The 23,722-nt window shown below is 35.4% G+C and overlaps 1 protein-coding gene across 17 annotated transcripts in view; it reads left to right on the plus strand.

Annotated features, from left to right (window-relative positions):
- Positions 1-22,965, plus strand: part of LOC106874507 (muscleblind-like protein 1) — a 370,239-nt gene extending 347,274 nt beyond the window's left edge. For 14 of the 17 annotated variants that reach the window (XR_016237412.1, XR_016237416.1, XR_016237413.1 and 11 more), the window contains 2 exons: positions 13,946-14,030; positions 16,890-16,943. The gene's annotated coding sequence lies outside the window, so the exon portion shown is untranslated. Of the gene's footprint in view, positions 1-13,945; positions 14,031-16,889 lie in introns of those variants that run through there. The other 3 variants (XR_016237423.1, XR_016237425.1, XM_089337527.1) reach the window with 2 other exon arrangements.
- The last annotated feature ends 757 nt before the right edge of the window (positions 22,966-23,722 follow it).

The following is a 23,722-nucleotide window of genomic DNA, read 5'->3' on the forward strand; positions in this document are numbered from 1 at the left end:
ATAACAACACCACACCTAGCTTAGCTATTATCTTATTTAACAGACAATGTTGAAGGGGATTTGTGCACGATTTCTATTTCATTAACTCTTCTTTTCCTGTTAAAAAGACAAGATTCAAAAACCAAAACAAAATAAAGTTTAAAAACAAAATACTTTTGTGTTAAACCCCTCTTTTTTCATATTTTTCTTCTTTATTTATGCTTAATCCTAAAGATTAACCACGTGTGTTTTTGCAACAGAACTTAAGTAAATCTTCATGCTGCTGGTATGAAAGGTGTATTTTTCATTGAGGATAAAAATCTTAATCTCTCGTCTCTCTCCTTCCGTTTCTCTCCTTCCGTTTCTCTCCCTATTTCGTTATTGTATTTTCTCCCAGTAACCTGTTGTCAAGATCAAATGCCTACTGCTGTCAATAAAAGCTCTTTGTCTGCTCATTGGCTTCTTGCATGCTACTGAATTAATCTATCTGTGAAGCTCTGCTAGATAATGTTTCTCAGCAATTGTCTGGTGTGGATAGGAAAGAAAAATTATACTTTTTAACCACACTGATAAACAACATTAATTTCTAACTTGGCAATGAGAGAGAGAGCGCCTCTACATGGCTTCTTAATATGCTAGAAATAGCACCCATCTTTCTTAAATCATATCTTACGAGGGAAAGGGTACATTAGATAAGGTAATCCTACATACTCTGATTATAGTTATGCTTTTGTAGGCTTTTTGACCTTGTTCTCACCAACAACAAATCATAGTCTACTTTGGATAATGTAGTCCTAGGTATACTTTGCTTGTAAAAAAAAAAACATGAAAGGGGGTGGTCAAGACTGGAACATTTTTGATTAGTGTTTGAAATGTAATTTAATAAGAGACTTTTACAAAAAATTATAAGGGAAGGTTTTAATCTAAATTCTATTTAGCTATTTTCATTTACTAGATGAAACTTCAGCATCCTGTTAGCAGCTTATCTATGCTGGTTGTATGCTTGCTTGTCCAATTGCAGGTTAAATGGGTCACTCCAGTGCTTGGGTAATTAAGCTCTGTTCACTTATCACTCAGCAGAATTCAAGCTATGCTCAGCCATCAATGACCAGGATGCAAAAGCTGCATCATGCACAACACAGCATCTTGTCTGACAGTGTAACAATCCTGCTAATCCCTCACCATGGACTGGTACTTAATTTACAATCCCTGTTTGGATAAAAGGAAAAGTTGGCCACTGCAGGATTTGAACTCAAGAGAACAAAGACCCAGGACAAGCATTCTAGCCAAGACTCTAACTACTCAGCCATTTTAAAAGTGGAAGCTTTATATTATAAAACCAATAGCAGTCTGTAGCAAGAAGGCACCAAATGGTTAAAGACTTTAAATGAGAATAAATTATTAACCTGAAGACATTTCTTTTGTATTAATCCTAAGGCAGTTCTCTCTTGAAAGACTTTTAGTTCACCTGAAATTTCTCTTTTATTCTTTTTAATCCCATCAAAACTTACTCTTTTGAATAGTTTAACTTTCTGAATCTCTGCCATTCTGATACAGTAGCATAGACTTTAAGCCTCTTGGTTTACCAATTACATTTCAGATTCTGTCTAGCAGCCAAGCAGATATGTAGATTGTATTCTCAGAATCCTAATGCCCTCAGATACAGAATATACTTTGTGTGTCCTAGTTCAGCTGTTATTACCAGTCCATACTTGAAGTGTTTGACTTGTGGCTTGTTCCTTAACCATTATTTGGTTTCAGCCCTCTGTGCTTGACTGAAACCAACTGCTACCATTCTACAATAAAAGCAGCAATCACACAAAATAAACAAGGGCATTTCTATATCAGTCATGGGTAAGCTGTAGCCTATAGACGTTTCTGAATAGCCTAATGAAAAACTACTAGTAGTGTGGCTTGTCTAATCATGGGCCATATCCCATGCGGCCCTCTTGTCAACAAAACATTGCCCATGTCTTTTCTGTGTGGTCACACAATCTGCAACCAATAACAAGCAGACTTCCCTCTGATTACTCTTGTCAGGCTTTAAAAATGGCAAGAGACATTAGATTATGCAATCCTAAATACAGTATATTGGAATAAAGGGCTCGTTAATCTTTTGATCTTGGGGGGGGGGGGTTGTTTCTTTTAATTAAGGTTGACTTGAGGCTGGACACTAGCACATGCATATGCACCCTGTTCACACTAAGCACCATCTTGGAATTCTTTCATTTTCATGACTCTAAGACTTCCATATTATTCTATTCTACACTCCTCATGCCTTTCATCTCTAACTCTTGTCCTTTCCAAGAGATTTCTTTTGCACTTCTCTCACTAGCTCTTCAATTACACTTCTTGATATTGATGATAATGATAATAATAATAATGATGATAATAATTGCCCTTTTTATTGATAATTTGCTCCATTTCCCATTGGTCAAACTTGTGAAGAACAGCTAAGATTTTTGCTGTAATCAAAACGAAACTCTCAGATGTTTTTGGAGCTAGAAACTTGTAAGAAGTGTTCTTGCATGCTTTTTCTTGGTCCTTACCTCCATGGCAGGTACAGGACAAGCTTGAAGAATCCAAGACCAGGATTTTCGCTTCCTTTAATGTTTTGGCGAAAAAAAGAAAAAAAAACAATAATAACAGTAATAATAACAATAGTAAATAAATAAATAAATCACAGAAAAAAAAAGCAAAATAAGGTCTACTATTTCTTTTCTTTTTTTTTACTTTTTTTTTTCTGCTATTCCTCTCTTTCATACTTTGACCCTATCCTGTGCACTTGTACCACTACTCTGCATGTCCACCTGTGCTTCGTCTGCACTTTTATAACCACTCCTGCTGCTGCTGCTGCCGCTGCTGCTGCTATCGGCTGCTGCTGCTGCTGCTACCACTGCTGCTCCTGCTGCTGTCATCTACTACTACTGCTGCTGCTACCGCTGCTGCCGCCAACACCACCACCACCACTGCCACCACCACCTCTGTTGTTGACCCTTCTTGTCTTCTGAAAAAAAAAACAAAACAAAAAAAAAAACTTTCCAAATGACCACCACCCACAGTGCCGATGATTGCCAACACTAACCAGCCTGCATCGATGGCAAGTGCTGCTACTAGCACCACCTCACTTCCTACTAATGCTGCTAGTGTAAATTACTTTGATGAGAACAACCAGGTAGTAGTGCTCTAAAACTCTTCTTCATCATCCTTAGTGCTACACCTGCTTCTACTACTGCTCTTTGTTTTACTAGTGTTTTATTATTATTATTGTATTGCGTGTTTGCTTTCTTCATTTCTGCTTATCTTACTGTTTAAGTATCTTTTGGTTTCGTTTCATTCGTGTCTTGAACTTTTCTTAATCTTAAGACAAATATGATTTGTCTTTTATTTCTTTATACATGGCCAAGATATCTGCATCACATTTTTTTTCCTTTTGTCATATATCGAACTTCTTTTAACCATATACATATCAACATACATAATTATGTGTTCACCTATGCCTGTGTGTATATATATATATATATATATATATATATATATATATATATATATACATACACACTTACATGCATACATACATATATATATATATATATACATATATATATATATACATACATAAACAATGAAAAGCTGAAATTTTACACCGTTGTTATTTTAGCTTTTGCCTTACCACGTTTTCGTTTTTTTTTTTTTCTCAACTACAATTATTTTTTCCAATAATATTTAGTTGTGGCATAAAGCTGCTTTGCAAAACACAAAATTAACAACGGTCTAAAAATCTCAGTTTTTAAATTGTTATACACTCTGCATTATGTATTCAGAATTTTCTCACATTTGTGTGTGTGTGTATGTGTATATATATATATATATATGTATATATATACATGCATATGTATGTATATATATGTACATGTATATATATGTATATATATACATGTATATGTATGTATATATATGTACATGTATATGTATGTATATATATGTACATGTATATATATGTATATATATATACATGTATATATATGTATATATATACATGTATATATATGTATATATATACATGTATATATATGTATATATATACATGTATATATATGTATATATATACATGTATATGTATGTATGTATATATATGTACATGTATATATATATATATGTACATGTATATATATATATATATGTACATGTATATATATATATATATGTACATGTATATATATATATGTACATGTATATATATATATATGTACATGTATGTATATATATATATGTACATGTATATATATATATATATATTATTTGAATTTGCTTCAACTTGAGTTTGATGCAGTTTAGATGTTCTGTCTTGTTTTGTTGTTTTTGTTCTGTTCTGTTTTTTCTGTCACTTGGAGCTCCTGTTTTGCAATAGAATCTAGTCGTATAATTAGCAGTTTTGTCTCAATTTTGCCAGTCCTCAAACTCGTCAATTTACACAAAATGAAAACATTCATTCATATCATTTATCTCTAGTTTGAATCCCTTTCGTCCTTGTTTTGTTTGTTTTGTTTTTTTTTTCTTCTTAAAGTTCCTCTTTTGGCTAATATATAATACAATCACCTTTGTTCTATTTGTTAATTAATCTTGTACAAACTCTGTTGGGATGTTTATAACACCTGACAAGTATCATTAAGTAATTACGACATAATTTCACGAAATGGCTGAAAGCCACATTAGTTGATTGTATTATGCTATACTCAAGTACATATTAAACTTTCCCAACCCAGTATTGAGTGCGCTTGTCTCTTATATATGTCAAACACATATCTGTTATATATTCTTGCATGTTTGTCATTTGGTTTTCAGTACCAATGTTTATTTTGGTCTGTGTGGTAGTGGCTGTCTTTTTGCATGTGATACCAGTTTGTGCGTATGAATGTGTTAAAATGGAGTTTGTCTCTCTGCATTGTGAAACAGTTCCATATTTCAGCTCAGGCTCTTTTTTATTTTACGTTTCTCTGATTTTTTTTCTTATTCACTCCACTGGTGATAAGGCTTACTATATTCTTGGAGTGGTTAATTTGTTTCGCCGTGGGTCTTTGGGTAATCAAAATGTATAACTGACGTAGTGGCCATCACCTCAGACACGCCAAGTGAGAAGCTCTCATCGTGCTGGATCTACAATCTACCTGCAATCAAGTTTTAACTTCCCCAGTACCTCTAAATAAGTATCGCAGCGTGGAACAAGTTTCTACCCTAAGCAAGAAGTGCGCTGTTACATTGGCAAAATGTTTTGTTAGCTTACGATGCTGAGTTCAACTCCTTCTAAGAGGATTTTTGTTTTCTAGTTCATTTTTTAAAAAAAGCCATACTGTAATTAGTGAGCGAGAGCATTGTTGGTTACAGGTTTCCAACAGGTCAATTACTAAGAGAAACTATGTGTATACTGATATATCAAGATTGTTGTTCCTCTTTTGATTGTTAGTTGCAACATTTCAGCTGTTGTATCCTCCAACCATCTTCCGATGTCTGTCATATTTGGTAACGTACATTGAGTTTCAAGTCAAATCTTTAATTCAAACCACTGAGATAAACTCATCTCCTTCCATTTGTCAGTGTTAGGGATATTTTCATATTAGTTTTACCTAAATTTGTGTTGCCTCTAGTTCGCTATTCTTCAACCAGAATATGTACAGATCCAGGGATTGAACTTACAGCCACTTAGTGAATTAATGTACTTATTTACTTGGTGTTTAATCAACTCCTATATTCACTGTACCATTGTGCCATAGATCAATTAAGTAACCTGCTTTAAACTTATTTGTTTATGATCTTAGGTTTTATGTTCTTTGTTAAATACAGGCTCTTATCTAGTGTTCGTCTCTCTGCTAGATCTACTGAGGAAGTTATCACAAACTTACATACCAATTCTTTCAACTTATGTACCAATTCTTTTATCTTTCAGTGTTGTTTTCTGTTGTCTTGACATGAGTTGCTGACTTTTGTTTTTCCCTCCTCAAAGGTTGAGCTCTGCCTTATTTTCTTAATCTTCTCATGGATTTTCAGCTTTATAATGTTTCTGTTGCCTTCTTTTTCATGGGCAGCTCACCTCACCTTCATATTTCTTGCCACAACTGCATGGGATGAAATACAAATTGTTGGTCATGATTTTTTTTTTTTTCTTCTGATTGGAGCTTTGCTCAGGAGAAATGTCCCCAAAGAGTAAACCAAAGTGTAAATCCCATTCTCAGTCTGTAACTTGCCAATATTTGGGTGTAAACCAAATAACTTTATTATTATTTAGTTAAATGTTTACTAAATTTATACATGGAATATAGTTGTAAGTACTATAAGTATTCAGGTACATAGTGTTAAGAAAAATTACGGGGGGAGGGTGAACCTCTAAATGTGGTGGTGGTTATTATTTGGATACTAGAAGCATTTATCATTATTAAGAGCGGTTAAGGTGACAAGTTAGCAAAATTGTTAGCATGTCGGACAAAATGCTGAGCATTTCATCTGTTTTTGTTCTCAGTTCAAATTCTACCATGGTCGACTTTGCCTTTCATCCTATCAAGGTTGATGAAACCACATACCAGTTAAGTACTGGGGTCGATGTAATCAAATAGCCCCCCTGCCCATCTCATCCCAAAAGTTTCAGACCTTAGTGCCTATAGGAGAAAAAACTCATTAAGGGTGGTGGATTAACAGAGATGTTAGCCAAATTTTATATATATATATATATATATATATATATATATATATACACACACACAGGGTGTCCACAAAGTCTGGGTACATGGAGTAAATAAAATCATAACATAAACAATTAAATATAAGAAATAATAATTTATTAAAGTATGTGTTAATCCCCATGTACCCAGACTTTGTGGACACCCTGTATATATATATATATATATATATATGCACATTTTACAATCCTACGTATGTGTGTAATGCCTGTAGATATAGACATTATGTATTTATACACACGCACATATGTACACAAATTTATGTAATACAATAATCTGTTAGAATACAATTGTCATCGGTGACAGACTTTGTGTCTCATGTAATAATTACACAATACACTTATCAAGCCATATACATGTGTGTGTGTGTGTGTGTGTGTGTGTGTGTGTGTGTGTGTGTGGAGAGAGAGAGAGAGAGAATTTTAACTCTTTTTTTTGTTTTTGTTTTGTTTTTACTTGTGCTCTTCCACCCAGATTGATATATTCCACCCGTTCAACCACCCAAGAGTCCTTTCTGCCAACAAAATGTCTGACATGTTTTCTTTTTGTTTTCTCTCACATATTTTTTTTTACTTGGCTTCTCTGGTTTATCCTACCCCCCCCCCCCGTCGCCATTCTAACTGCAGTGGCTTCTCTTTTTCCTTCTATTGTTATTAGACTACATTTGAGCGAGGGGTAGAAGGCAGGGGGGAGAGAGACTGAGAGAGATGATGGATGGTGATGCTGATGAGATGTGGTGTGGGAATATGGTGGCTAAGCAGATGAGTGTATGGCAGAGAAGAACCTTGTGAGTGTGTGTGTGTGTGTAGTGTAGTGTCGTGGTGATAGTGACAGCAAAATCTATTAATTTAGGAATGGTAGCAAAGGAGTGGGAGGCAGAGAAAGTAATGTGCATGGAGTATAAGTGTGAGGTGTGATGGGATGTGATGGTAGAATGGGTGGCCAGGTGGGTGGAGGAGCCATCTGGTCTTGGGTTACATATGAGCAATGAGTGAACAGGGTGGTTGATTTATTTGTTTATTTTTCTCTGGCGGAGCAATAGGGGTGGGCGGGTGGGTGTGTGGGTGGGTGGGATTTTATAGTGTCTCAGATCAGTGACTTGTGCTGGGTTGTCTCCTTCATCAATTTACTAGACAGAGAGAAGATGGATTGATTAGACAAGAGACAGCTGGATGAGGACCTTCCATGGGAGAGAGGAAAAGGGGGGTACTAGGGTGGCGTGTAAGATGGAAAAGTAAAAAAAAAAAATGGATGAGGAGTGATTACGGGGGGGGGGATGGGTAGGGGCATGTTTTTCCTTCTAGGGGGCAGCTCTCCATTTATTCAAGCCTGACAGATAGATGGTTAAATAGATAGAGAGGGAGAGATGTAGATGGAGAGGGAGAGAGATAGATGGAGAAGGAGTGATAGATATTTATGGATGCACAGTTGTTTGTGACAAAGCAGATCTATATAACAAATGACTCAGTTTTGGTTGCAGCCTTTATATTCTTGTGGTCTTGCTGGACTACAATTTTCAAGGGTTTTTATCAATTATTCTGACCCTGGTCCTCACAGTCTAGTCTGGGTCCTCACAGTCTGCTGCTTGTTTCATTGATCTCTGTTTATTGAAGTGGCTAAGTTCACCTTCAGTTAGTCCCCCCCCCCCACACACACACACACCGCACCATTTAAAAATAGATAAATAAATAAATAAATAAGCATTTCTTTTCTTTTTAAGGAGTAAATTAATCAATTGTCCAGTTGAACATCCCCCCCCACCACCACTTGGCCCTTGAGCGCCTTTTCAGAATTACATTTTGTAGAAAATATTCCGATCAGGTCTCTCAGCTGGGAATGACTTTATTTTTTTGTCTTGGAGGCCTGAAAAGAATCATGATTTTGCTTTGTTTGACTGAGGCACACACACACACACACACACGCACATGTCAGCAGCATCGTCATTTAAATCTGCTTTCCATGCTGGCATGGGTTGGGCAGTTTGACAAGCTCCAACGCCAACCACTTTGCAGAGCATACTCTTCCTAACACCAACCACTTTATAGAGTGTAGTGAGTACTTTTTTGTGCCACGGGCACTAGTGATGTTGCTATATATACATATATATATATATATATTGACCGCTGACTGGACACTATTTAATTTTTTTTCTCCGTGTTTTTCTCCTTGTCTCCGTATTCTTTCTGTTGAAGAGCGTAGCTCAAAACGTTAAAGACTTTCCATATTCCCGAGCGTCATACTAATACGTCCTTTTGTTGTTTACACCACCTGTCCTCATCTGTTGTTGTTTTTTTCGTACATTCTCCCATATATAGAGTTGAAATTTACAGAAAAACAAAAGACAAAGACAGGTGTATTAGTTTAATGCTTGGGAAGGTGAGAAAGTCTTTTACGTTTCGAGCCTATGCTCTTCAACAGAAAGGAACATGAGGAAATAAACAGAGAATGAATGGAGGCATAATGTCGCTGTCACTAGTGATCACTCCAAACCCTGTGATGTTAACTGGATGTTTGATTTTTATCACTCTCAGGACATGTCTTCAGTTTTAAGTAAAAAATATTTATCAACCCACATTTATGGAAGAAGACACTTGCCTCACTGTCAGGTTGAACCTACATCCATACCACGCAGTCAGGTTTGTGCATGTTGAAAAATAGTTCTAGCTTTCAGCATTTCTTCTCTTGAAAAAGTTCTCCGCATGTTTTTAATTAAGTTATCAATCACACTTAACTCATTAAAAGCAAACGAAACTTCGTACAACAAACATTCTAAAAAATAGGACATGAGAATGTGGATAAAATAAAGAAAGTTACAACAAAATAACTCTTTCTCTAGTCATATCCTATGTTATTTCACAATGGTTCTATTTCTTTTTACGTTACCCGTCCCCCCACTTCCAATATCCGCACCTACTCGCCCACACACTTTGCTTATTGCCATCCTCTAAGAAAAGAGGGGAAGATTATTTAAATCTGGCATTAGGTTTAGTATTTATACATTTTTTTTTTGTATTAAAAATCTGTTTTTCATTCTACGTGTACGAAACGTTTCCTCCTTCACTTTGTGTTTATGCTCAGCCATGCATTTATTGTTTGGTGGGCAATTGTGCTACCAATTACACCAAAGAGGCTCTGCCAATTTCATTTGTCAAAAATTACTACTTGAATTTTTCTTCTTTTTCTTCTATCTCCAATTCTGTTTAACGTTCTACTTCTTAAACGATGCCATTACAATGCCATTCTTTCAGTGCTGTGTTAGTTTGGTAAAGTCTGGAGAATTGTTTGAGTTGGTATATGCCATCTTCTTCAGATTGAAGTTAAAGAATTCTGCTCTTTCTTGAAAAGATAATTGTGACTAGCTACACTTATATCTATGTGTTTATATTCAGATGTGCGTGTGTGTGTGTGTGAAAATAGTCATTGGTATTAACCCTTAAGCATTCCGATTACTTTCAAATGTAATGTTTAATCATCTGCATTAAAAAAAAAAATTAACCATACACAACTTTGTAAGTTGAGATTTTTATGATGTGATTGCTTATTTTAAAAATGATATTGTTGGATAGGTGTAAAAGGTTGGATCTGGCTGGTGTGAACATAAACCAGATAGACTATTTGGACCAGCTATAGCCATTTTAAACATTAAAAGGCTGAAGTATATGAAGAAACATTCAATATATTAGGTGCAAGGATGAGAAGGAGAAACCCAAATTTTGAGCTTTTCTGGCAACAACATGGCTTAATCCCACTGCATGGAACTTAGGCTAATTGTCTTGGGTTGACCATTATGAGTGGAATTTGGTAAATGGAATTTGTGTGGTAACATTTTGTGTATGCAAATATATCCCTTGTTCTTGCGATAGTTCTTTCCATGCCAGCATGGATTGCATGAAGATGTTATTGGGATATTCATTTTTTTACCACTGGATGCTCTTCCCAACATTAACTCTTACCTGTTTTTAAAGTAAGGGGTATCTTGTTCCACTCATCCTTGAAATTACAAAGCCAGGAGAAATGACAATGATGCCACTGCTTGTGGCCCAGCAATAAAGTACCATGTCATGGGACTGAACCTGAAATGATGTAGTTGGAAAGTAACACTCACACATGTGTGCGTGTGTGTGTGTGAATAGGCAGAAACATGCATAACTAAGTAGGTAGTTTTTTTTTCTGTTATTGTCAAAAGGTATAACATTTACCATAATATAAAAAATTTCTCTATAGAAAATGTCATAACATTTAGTGAGTGTTATGCAACCACTCATGAAACATGACTCACGCAACGAGGAAATAAAATATTAATATTAGACAAAGCAGAAAACTGGTGCAGCATAATATGAATACACCAGTTTGAGATCAATACTCAGATTGCAAATGATGGTTTTAATCAGGACTGTGGAGTCAGTCAGTGAAACTATACTGACTCTGACTCCGACTCACGATATCTTTATTCTTTAATATGAACCAGTTATAACCTATAGGCCTACTCAAAGTACAAGTGTATGCATATGCTTTATGGGGTATGTAGACCACTTGATTACATAAAGAGGAGTTGGAGTCGGAGGTGCCAATAGTAGAGGAGTCAGAGTCGAAGTTTTTGTTTCAACTCCACAGCCCTGGTTTTAAAACTGGTTTCAAATTTTGGCACAAGGCCAGCAATTTGGAGGGTGAGTGTATGTTGATTACATCGACCCCAGTGCTCAACTGGTACTTATTTTATCAATTCTAAAAGGATGGAAGGCAAAGTCTACCATGGCAGAACTTGATTGCAGAACAAAATGCCACTAAACATTTTGCCCAGCATGGTAACGGTTCTGCCAACTCTCACCGCCTTATTGATGGTTTTAATATTAATTAATTAATTAATTAATTAATTAATTAATTAATTAATTACAAATGTAGCTGGCCTTGTTTCAGACTTTGACACCAATAACAAATGTCACTTGAGTAAGGTGTCTTTCAGAAGATTTAGGAAATGAATAAATGGCAAATACAGAGAGTGAGGGAGAGAGAAAAGAAAAATGTGGAGAAAACGAGAAAGAAATATACTATAAGATATTGGATCCTATGATGACACACAAGTTTGATAAGAAGAACGCAGGATCTCCTGCACTCGTGTGTGTGTGTGGTTGTGTATAGATAAATGAATAGAAACTGAAAGAAGCCTGCCAGGTAATGTAGGTGTGTGTATATGTAAAGTTATTTAGTATTTATAAGACATTCGAGCGAGATCGTTGCCAGTACCACTGGACTGGCTCCTGTGCAGGTGGCACGTAAAATACACCATTTCGAGCGTGGCCATTGCCAGTACCCACCTGACTGGCCTTCGTGCCGGGTGGCACGTAAAAGCACCCACTACACTCTCTGAGTGGTTGGCGTTAGGAAGGGCATCCAGCTGTAGAAACTCTGCCAGATCAGATTGGAGCCTGGTGTAGCCATCTGGCTTACCAGTCCTCAGCCAAATCGTCCAACCCATGCTAGCATGGAAAGCGGACGTTAAACAATAATGATGGTTATAAACATGCACAGTTTGTTTATTAAACTATATGTAACATTTTTTAGGTTGATGGGGTGGGGGTGGGGGCTAAATATTCCTTGTCTTGGTTTTTCTTATATCACTCGATGTTCTTTTTTTCTTTTTATGGTTTTTGTCTTTTATCGTCATTCTTGAAGATAACTGTTACCAATGTGCATATGTGCATGTATGTATCACGTATGGCAGCATGCACACATTAGCACAATCAAACCTCCAGTGGCATCCACATGACATACTAATACCTTCAGACTCACACACATACATACGCACTATTTGTATTCTCGTTTGTGGTTCCATATTCCGTATTTGTGCGTGCGTGTGTGAATTTTTTTCTTTTGATATATCTATCCATTTTCCCCAAAATGTTGCTATCCCATTATTAACACATCACTATTTGTATATCTACCTCTGACATAGCAATGTGTTGCTATCTATTTTTTAATGCATTGGCTTTTTTCTTCGTTTTTTTTTTTTTCTTTTTGCTATGAAGTCATTGCTAAATCGTTGCTGACATGTTGCCATTTAGTTTTGATTTCATTGTCCAACATTACTTTGTGTCATCCTATTGTGTGTTGCTATTTAATTGTCAACACCTTTGGTTGCTGTCCACTTGACACTTGTCTATTAACCTGTTAGCAACACATTACTAATGCTGAGCCTACTGTCTTTGCTGAATGCTTATCTGTTATTCAAATTTTGATGTTTAGTTACCTCCATCTTTTTAGTTAACATGTTTAACTAATTTGGTTAAAACCTCATTGCTACCAACTCTTCAGATCAATCAGTCTTCATGTAATAACATAGTCAAGTTAATTACATTTTAATTGAGTTTGCCTCTTCATTACTAACAAGTTCCTGTTTAATTAGCAACATCTACATGAAGAGGGCACTCAGTTGTCTAGGTTCTATCAGCGATGTTATATAGAACATATCTTGTCTGGTCTATACTCTATTACCAAATTGGCTGCTTTGTTGCTAATGGGTTTCTGTTTAATTAGCAACATTTGGGGATTAATGGTGGGGGTGGCTGATGAATGTGAAGGCATTTGGTTGTTACACTTCTGTTGTCATAGATACTTCATGTAGCATTTTTATCTTTTTAAAATTCTTCTCCGAACATTTTCTTTGCTGTTAACATGTGGCTACTTCATTTTGATCATGATACTTCACTAGCAACATCACTGCCTCATAGCAACCACATATTGCTGTTGCAGTTGCTATATATATTTATTTGATAGATTGATTGTATTTTTGTTTGTTTATAAATATTTTGGTGAGGTTGTATATGTTTGCAATTTCTTAAAATGAATTTTCTTTTTGTTTTATACACACACACACACCACATCCATGAGAAATCAAAATTAAATGGGTACGCATGTATTTTTTATGTGTGTGTGTGTGTGTGTATGGGATGCTGTGTGCGTATTAGCATATTCTTGATTAGTTCATTCTGTAATTAGCAAAATTAACAAGATTCCTTAATATAGGAATTTCTTATATACATGTCCTCACCCATCTCTTTCTCTCTCTCTCTTACATATTTGTGCATTTCTCTGCCTCTCTCCCTTTCAAACTGTTGTTCTTTCTTTCTGTCTCCTCCTCTCTTTTTGCTCTCTTTCTCTCTCTCTCTCTCTCTCTCAAATGAAATAATGTTCCAACTCAAAGAATACATTTCTTATGTTTATCCTTTCTCTTCCAGTTGCTGGACACCCTCCCACTGTGCCGCGATTTTAAGTCTAGCCAGTGTAACAGGCCACAATGTAAGTTTGTGCATCTAATGGAGGGTAAGTTTGTTTTCACTCATCACTTTCTATTTATCCATCTACAACTCTATTCATCTTTCTCTCTACATTATTTTTGATAATACAGTTCTATATTTAAGAGATGAATTATGTACATTATTTACATTTGGTAGACGGAAACTGAAAGAAGCCCATCGTATATATGTATACATATGTGTGTGTTTGTCCTCCTAGCATTGCTTGACAACCGATGCTGGTGTGTTTATGTCCCTGTCACTTAGCGGTTTGGCAAAAAGAGACCGATAGAATAAGTACTAGGCTTACAAAGAATAAGTCCCGGGGTCGATTTGCTCGACTAAAGGCGGTGCTCCAGTATGGCTGCAGTCAAATGACTGAAACAAGTAAAAGAGTAAAAAGAGTATTTGACGAATATTTGTCCTCATTTTGTTTGTTAATTATTTTTGATGACAATTATCATTGCACACTATGGCACTTTGTCAGTTACAACAACAAGGGTTCCAGTTGATCCAATCAATGGAACAGCCTGCTCGTGGAATTAACATGCAAGTGGTTGAGCACTCCACAGACACGTGTAACCCTTAATGTAGTTCTCGGGGAGATTCAGCATGACACAGTGTGTAACAAGGCTGGCCCCTTTGAAATACAGGTACCACAGAAACAGGAAGAAAGACTGAGAGAAAGTTTTGGTGAAAGAGTGCAGCAGGGTTCGCCACCATCCCCTGCCGGAGCCTCGTGGAGCTTTAGGTGTTTTCACTCAATAGACACTCACAGCGCCCAGTCTGGGAATCGAAACCGCGATCCTATGACTGCGAGTCTGCTGCCCTAACCACTGGGCCATTGCACCTCCTCTATAATTGCAGAAGACCAGAAATGTATGGGACAGGGAACCTTCAGTGGGATTTGAACTCAGAATGTAAGAACAAATAAAAATACTGCAACGCATTTTGTTCACTGCTCTTTTGTAAATTCCTCATAAACAATTGCAAAATTTAACTTGAATCTGGAGATGTTTCTGTTGAACTTAAAACATAAAGACAGACGAAATACCGCTAAGCATTTCGCCCGGCGTGCTAACATTTCTGCCAGCTCTGTTACTGCTGCTGTTCTGGCCTCATTCCTGCATCTCCGCCCATCTCATCTCCTTTCCTTGTCAATGCTCCTTTACCATGTGGTTTTAAGGCACCCTGCTGCTATTTCCCCACTGAGGCTTACATTTTAGTGCCACCAGACAGTCACTTTCTCAATCTTATCTGAGTTCCAGCCTCTGCATCTTATTTCGTCACTGACCTTGTTGATGCCCATTGTTGTCTCCACTGTGTCATTTCGGACTCTGTGCAGACCGATTAATCGGAAGTGTTCCAGCCATAACCATCCAGTCTTGATAGTTTCTAGAACTATATTATCGTCTTTTAGGATGACAGGATATGTTTTAGGGATAGATTTGACTGCTTTTTCCTCTCCAGCTTCTTCAACCATCTAGCAATTCTTTCTGCTGTTGCATGGATTTAGACTCTGTGTGAACACGTGATCAGTATTGCTCAACCTATAATAGCACACGTAGTTCTCAGTGACAGATGTCCAGCAGCATGATAACCGCCAAATCTCCTGTCAACATCATCATCATCGTTTAACGTCTGCTTTCCATGCTAGCATGGGTTGGACAATTTGACTGAGGACTGATGAAACCGGATGGCAACACCAGCCTCCAATCTGATTTGGCAGAGTTTCTACAGCTGGATGCCCTTCCTAACGCCAACCACTCAAAGAGTGTAGTGGGTGCTTTTACGTGTCACCCGCATGAAGGCCAGTCAGGCGGTACTGTCAACGATATATAGAAATCTCAGTGACTATTCAGGCACTGGTGTCACTATATATAAAAACTTACTTGGAAATATATGTGCGTGTGTGTACATATATATATACACACGCACGCACATTGTGTATGTGTGTGCGTATCAGACTCTTGGTTAATAACACTAATATTTTTGACATCTAAGCAAACTTTTGCAGTTAAAAGATCTTTTTTTAAATATTTACATCTTCATAGCATTTTTCTCTGATATCCAGTTGTGATGTCAACTCCCTTGTTTCTAGAAGTACACAAGATGCCTGAACAGGATTTGAACTTCTCACTTGTGTTTCTAAATTAACTGCAATAACACATATTTCCTTGGCCACAGACACACGTATCTCAATAATTATTTATGGTTAAGCTTAATCAATGATTATTTATACTTAAAAGTTTGTAGATAAAAAATAAAATACGATGAATTATTTTTTTGGCATTTGTCCATCTTCAAATACTTCTTAGCAACATCCAGCATATTAAGATCATCATCATTGTTTTCATGTCTGCTTTTCCATGCTGGCATGAGTTGGATGAGATTTGTTGCAATGTATCTAAAGGAAAATTTTTTAGGTTTTCTTGAAATACTATTGTGGATCTCCAATTTACTATTTTATTGCATTGACCCCACAATTCTTATATGGGCCCCAGCTGAGAACCACCAGTGTAAACTGAAAGAAGCCTGTTGTGCATACATGCATGTGTGTATGCATGAGCGCTTGTCTCTTTGCTTTGACAATGCATGACAGTTGTAAGTCAGAAGATCACACAAATAGTGAGTGTTCTTCATTTCCTGTGCACCACGACATGTCTGGTCATGAGGAAATATTACCTTACTTGGAAACAAGGTGAGGGTTAGCAACAGGAAGGTCATCTGGTTGTGGAAAACTTGCCGCAGTAAATTCCATCCATTCTAGGTGAGCATGGAAAAGCAGACATTAAAATGACAATGATGATGATGATAATTCTTCATCGTTTTTATTACCTTTATTATCATTAATTTTTTTTTAAATTTTTTTTTTTACAACTTTCAGATTATGTTGAAGTGACGGAGGGCAAGGTGACTGTGTGCCGTGATTCAGTTAAGGGGAAGTGCCGAAGACACCTGTGCAAATACTATCACATCCCTGTTATATTATCAGCCCTTGCTGCTCCCAACTTGACCACTTGAGAAGCAGCAGCAGCAGCAGCAGCAGCCGACCTACTACTACTACTACTACTACAGCAACTTTCTACTACTTCTATTACAACTACATCTGCAACCACTATTACAACTGCAACTACTACTACTACTACTACTACTACTACTACTACTATTCTTACTGTTATTACTTCAGTGGACAGTGTTGTTGTTGTTGTTGTCGTCTTTGTTTTATTGCATCACTACAAGATTATTATTATTATTATTATTATTATTACTATTATTATTTTTAGTGGGGAGCCTACACTGATCATTCTAGACTCTCTTACTTTCTCATTCTCTATCTATCTATCTATCTATCTATCTATCTAAGTATCTATCGATTTATCTATCTACATGTCTGTCTATGTGAAAGGGGGATTAAGAAAAGAAAAAAAAAAGAAAAAAAGAAATAGGCTCAATCAATGTAGCAGTACTAATAGCTGCAGTAGTAGCAGTAATAGAAGTTAGTAGTAGTAGTTGTAGTAGTAGTAGTAGTAGTAGTAGTAGTAGTAGTACTAATAATAATAGTCTTACATGACTGACTGGGTGGGGTGGGTGGGATGAGTACTACAACATAGCCTACTACTACTACTACTACTACAGCAACTACTACTACTATTACTACTACTACTACTACTATTACAAGAACAACAACGGCAACAATTCATGTTAATGATGATGATAATGATATCTTTTTATCCGGCCAATCATTTAAAGGAACTGATAGAAGATGATGAAAAAAAAAAGATGAAGTAAAAAAGAAAGGAAAAAAAGAAACTGAACAAAATATGTGTGTATGTGTGTGTGAATATAAATATATATATATATATATATATATATATATATATATATATATATGACCTCCAACACCCCAAACAAAACTTGAAAAAAAAAAACAGGAGAAAAAAATAAATATTAAAGCCCTGACATTTTTTTTCTTATTCAATCCACCATGATGATGATGATGATGATAATGATGGTGGTGGTAATGATGATGATGATGATGATGATTATGATGAAGGAGGTGTTGGTGATATTGATGATGATGATGATGATGGTAGTGCTGGTGGGTTGTATACTTATTTCTTATGCTATTTGAATTTATACACACAAACATACATACATGCACACCCCTGACTGTCAAGTTCAATTACTCTCTCTCTCTCTCTCCCACACACACATACACACACACGTGCATTTGCACACAAATAAGATATACAAAAGTGCACCCAGTTATGCACATGCACACAGGCCTGTAAAGATTTTTATGTTTGGTTGCGTGTTTGTGTGCAACGTACATATATATATATATATATATATATATATATCTACCTAAATATATGTATGTGTGTATAAATATATATTTATATACACATGTTCATCATACATACCCACACTTACACAAAGGCATGGGCACATGCATATATATATATTCACACATACACAATATCTATTTCCGTCTACGAAGGTTTGTTGTTGATGTTGTTGTTGTTGTTGTTGATGATGTTTGGGGGTTTAGTTGGTCAATGGTAGTGAGTTATTGGATAGTCGACTGGATTATAGTCTGTGGAGGGGGCAGTAGGTTTCGGTCACTTAGTGAAATGAATGGAATTGCATCAGAGCATTGTAGAATTGAAAGCTAGCCACTCATATATACATATATATATATATATATGTGTATAGACACACACACACACTCTTATATGTGTATATGCATAGTTAAAATTAGGTTTGTTTATTAAGAGAAAACGTGAATTTAGTAAAACTTAATCCTAACATCTGAAATCTGTAAATTTCTTGAACTTAAATAGTTATAAGTTCAAGTACATCTTTTTTTTTTTAAATAAAAGATTTAATTTTGTTCAAATTTAGGTTGCTTTAACTATTATCATTATTATTATTATTATTATTATTATTATTATTATAAGTAATTAGTTGTTGTTTCTCCTAATTCTGAGTTAAGATCCTGCAACTGTGGTCGATTTTTGCCTTTCATCCTTTCGGATTTGGCAAAATAGAGTACCTTGTCGTGATGAAGTTAAAAAGGTTTGTCCATAAACCCCTTCCAAATTTGAGGCTATTCATGGAACGCCAGAATCGTTAAAGCAATTGAAAATACCTTGTGCTATTTGTTTCTGGCTTCTTAAGTTCTTACTTAAAATCCTGCCAATGTCAACTTGGCCATGTGATCCTTCTCAAGGTCTCTTAAATGTCAGTCAAGTACTGGGCCTCCTCTTCTCATACCTCTGGCCCTTTGCTGTTCCTTCCAGCATCTTTTCCTTTCCATAATATCCAAACCAGAGTACAAACTTCTCTATTTTAATTTCTTCTCACTACACGCAAACACACACACACACACACACACCTCTTTCTCTCTCATGTCAAAATAGACATATACAGAAAGCAATTTAAACAACAATATCATATGCAAAAACATCCACACATATTAAACGACAAAACCCCCCCAAAAAATAAGGAACACATTAGCTGTAGATTTCCTTCCGATTAACTGACTAACTTAGAAGCTTAATTTTGACAAAATGTATCTTCACTGCCTCTCTCTCTCTCTCTCTCTCTGTGCATCTGTGTGTATATATATATATATATATATATATATATATATATATACACATACATATGCACACCTACATTATGAAACACCCAACTTTATGAAACACTGCATGTGAAATAAAACCTTTTCATATGAATATGTATTTGGAAAAAAAAAATATTCCTTGTCCAAGTTCTAAGACAGCCATACATTTACACAGTTGTTTGCAAACATATGCACACACACACTCACACATACTCACATGTAACGCATGCTAAATTATCAAAGAGTCCATTTTTTTTTTCTGTTAAATAACTGTAAAACATGTGTATCACATTACAGCAAATTAAGCAAAAGAAAACTGGACAAAGACAACGGAAAGAAATAAGTTTGTTTTTAATTTATCAAATTTCAAACACAAAAATTCTTTAATAGAAAAATCTCTCCCCTCTCTCTCTCTCTGTCTCTCTCTCTCTCTCTCTCTCTCTCTCTCTCTCTCTACGTATTTATATATGAACATAAGTATATATTTTCTTGGGTTGATTGTGTATATTTGTTATAAAGTGCATTTTCTTTAAAGCTTAACCAGGTTTCTATTTCTTAAATTATGATATTTATGTTATTCCATTCATTGTTTAACACCAGTTGTAACTGATTACAATCATATGTGTGTATATATGTGAGTGTCCACAAGTGTGTGTCTCTGTGGAGGTTTTTTTTGTTAAATAGAGGGATGTAGGTTATAAATGAACAATTACAATGATGTCACTATGATTGTGTGAGTTTGTGGTTTGTATATTTGAGATGCATTCTTCACAATTCAGAATTCTGCTCTGTGTGTGTGTGTGTATGTGTGTGTGCAATTTTCAAACACATGATTATTTGGTTAGTGGCAGTAGGTCTAATGATTTCTAACTTAGGCACAGACCTACACACTTTTAGGGGAGAATATAGGCAATTCATTCTGACTGTTATAATAATAGATTATTTCCCCACAAAGGATCAAAAACAGGACAACACAAAAGAAAAGGGCACAACACTGAGGGTTTACATTAGAACTTGTAAAGCTAAATAGTGTAAATGGGAATGCCACAAAGAAATATACCCCAGTAATGGGGATAACTAGGGCCAATGAAGGAACCCTATAAATTGTAGATTAACCTGACCACCAGTTGTAGCAGATGTCTTTCATTATACATATAGTGAGTTATATATCATTGGAACACTGCTGAAGACTTCTTTTTGTCATGTCTTGTATGTACCTAGGGCTAGTGAGTTGGCTCACTGTCCAAGCTGTACTCTACCCCTAGGAATGAGTTTGTTAAGTCAACTTTACAAATATGTGAAACACTACTCAGTTACACAATGCTGCCACTACTTAAAGCAGTCTGTTTCTACCTTACTCTGTGGTAACTATTTTCTTACAAGTTTGGTCTGCGTGACAGTTCATGCAGCATTAAGTACCTTGCCCATTGGCATGGTGACCTGACCAAAGTGCAAACCAGTGATGTTTAAAGATCATAGCCCTATCATCTTCTTTATCAAGTCATGTATTGGTAGCTCTTATCTATGTATGTCTACACGCATACAAAACTACATACATGCATAATGTATGTACATCCTCCAAACCCAATTGATTTCATGATACAGTGAAGAATTCTAAAACGTTCTAGAAATTCTTCATTTTGAGTTTCTCAGAACGAACTTATGCTCACAATCACATGTACATATGACATACAAACGCACTTTACATAAAAAGGAATCAAAACACACACACACACACACGAGTATACAAAAATGAACATGCATTCATTACACAATTGTAAGCATATTGATACATATGTATACGGAGACACTGACTCACATATTTACCAATTCCCTAAGTCGTCTTGACTTAAACACTTTGACAGTAACCAGCTTCAATTCTGCAAAGAACTTAAATCTCCAGAGAAAACACACACACACACACACACATGTGTGTGTGGACATAAGAGTATGGATCCATAAAGTTACACATGCTCTTTCTTGCTTGATACAACCAACCACCAACATTGGTTCAGAAAACAAATCTGTTTTACCTTTAATTAGAATATTTGTCTGGAGAAACTGGTTAATTTGATTTTCAGGTCATGACACCAGTCCCCACCGTTGAAGTTGTTAGCTCAAAGTAGTATTTTTACCACTACACCTACCACCACCACCATCACAATAGTCTCTATTAGACTAACTTTCTTTTCTCCATAAATCCTTTAATCCCCCCCCTTCACTTCAGCCTCATCATCATCATCATCATATGTGATGAAAGTAAAATGATGGACTAGCAGAGCCAGTGGACTGAAGGACTTAATAAAATGCCTTAATGTATTTTATTTTTTCGTCTCTCTTCTCTGGTGGCCATTCTGCATGAGTTCAAATCATGGTTGGAATAAATTTGCTTTACAAATGTTCAGTGGTTGATTTTAAAGACTGTACCAAGTTACTCACTGGGTTGCCTCTAACCAACTGAACCAGTTTCAAACCTGTGGACTTGAGCCATTGTGAGCCATTGTGAGCAATGGAAACATAAGATGTACTTTTAAATGAGAAAATGTACTCACTCTTTGAAAAACTTGAAAGAAAAAAACAATTTAGTTGCTGTTTTTCTTCTTTTGTTTTACAATCTTTTTGTTGTTGTTGTTGTTGTCATTGTTGTTATTGTTCTGGCTCTTGTTCTTTATCTTGTGTATTCTGTAAAGTTACTATTTTAGCCATCCATGAATAAATAAATATATATATATATATATATATATATATATATATATAATGGTATTTGGGAGTTGTCAGCAGGTGAAATGTGATGGCAATACCTTTATCACTCTCCAGTCTCTTGTTTGTAAAAAAAAAAAAAAAAATTTGAAAAATCAAAAACAATAATAATTATAATAATGATAATAATAATAATAATAATGATAATAATAATAATGAATAACTGTTGTAAAAGGCTGTAGGGAAAACACAGACACAACTCTAATCTCTTCCTATTCCCAGGCCTAAATTAATCTTCCCCCCACCCCACTTTCATCTCAAAAAACTTTATTTTTAATTATTTAAAATTTTTGTTTTTTATTGGACATATAAATTTATTATATCTGATGGATAATTAAAGTCCTCAAATTACATACATATATATATGCATGTATGTGCATGCACACACACACACACACACACACACACACACACACACACACACACACTGGGTAACAGCTGTGCACTAAAATTGTACAGATTTTACAAACCTACCAGTTTCTTTCCCTCCTTTATCCATGGAAATATATTGTTTTTTTTTAAATAATAAAAGACAAAAAAAACTAATTAAAAAAATGAAAGTAAATGAAGAGTATTCTTTTTTTTTTGTTTCCTTAATACATTTTTTCTTTATACCATTCTATCCCTTCTCACCCTTTTATCCTCTCTCTCTTCCTCCTCACCTTTGTTCTTTCTCCTCTCTCTCTCTCTCTCTCTCTCTCCCCCTCTCTATCTGTATATATGTATATATATATATATATATATACTATGTTCTGTTTTCTCTAGTTTTGAAATGTTTGTCATGTGAGGCACATATGGAAAAATCCCCATTTTTACTAAACTCTAAACTCATGCATAACTTGGAATTATATCACAAATAATGATATCTTCATTTATAATAATGATAAAACCCTTATATTCAAACTGCTAACTATATAATGATGATGATAATAATAATAATAATGATGATGGTGATAATAATGATAATAATGCTGATAATTATTATTGTTATTATTATTACCTTAAGACCATTTCTTTCAGATATTTACAGGAATTACACAGACATCCATATATATTCCTCCGTCCATCAATGTGACACACACTTGACATCCATTCTAAAATACACACATGCATAATTATGCATGTGTGTGTGTATATATATATGTACATACATGTAATATCTACATATGTATGCATATATATATATATATATATATATATATATATATACACACACACGTGTGTATTTTCCTTCTATACATAATGAAAGTGTACACTTCTAAAACCAATTTATCAATGTTTAGATTACCTTGAATCAAGCTAAATATATATTTTTTCTTCTTTACTGC

The sequence above is a fragment of the Octopus bimaculoides genome, chromosome 19 (genome assembly GCF_046866305.1).
Source record: "Octopus bimaculoides isolate indiv1 chromosome 19, ASM4686630v1, whole genome shotgun sequence".
In the NCBI taxonomy this organism is placed as follows: Eukaryota; Metazoa; Mollusca; class Cephalopoda; order Octopoda; family Octopodidae; genus Octopus; species Octopus bimaculoides.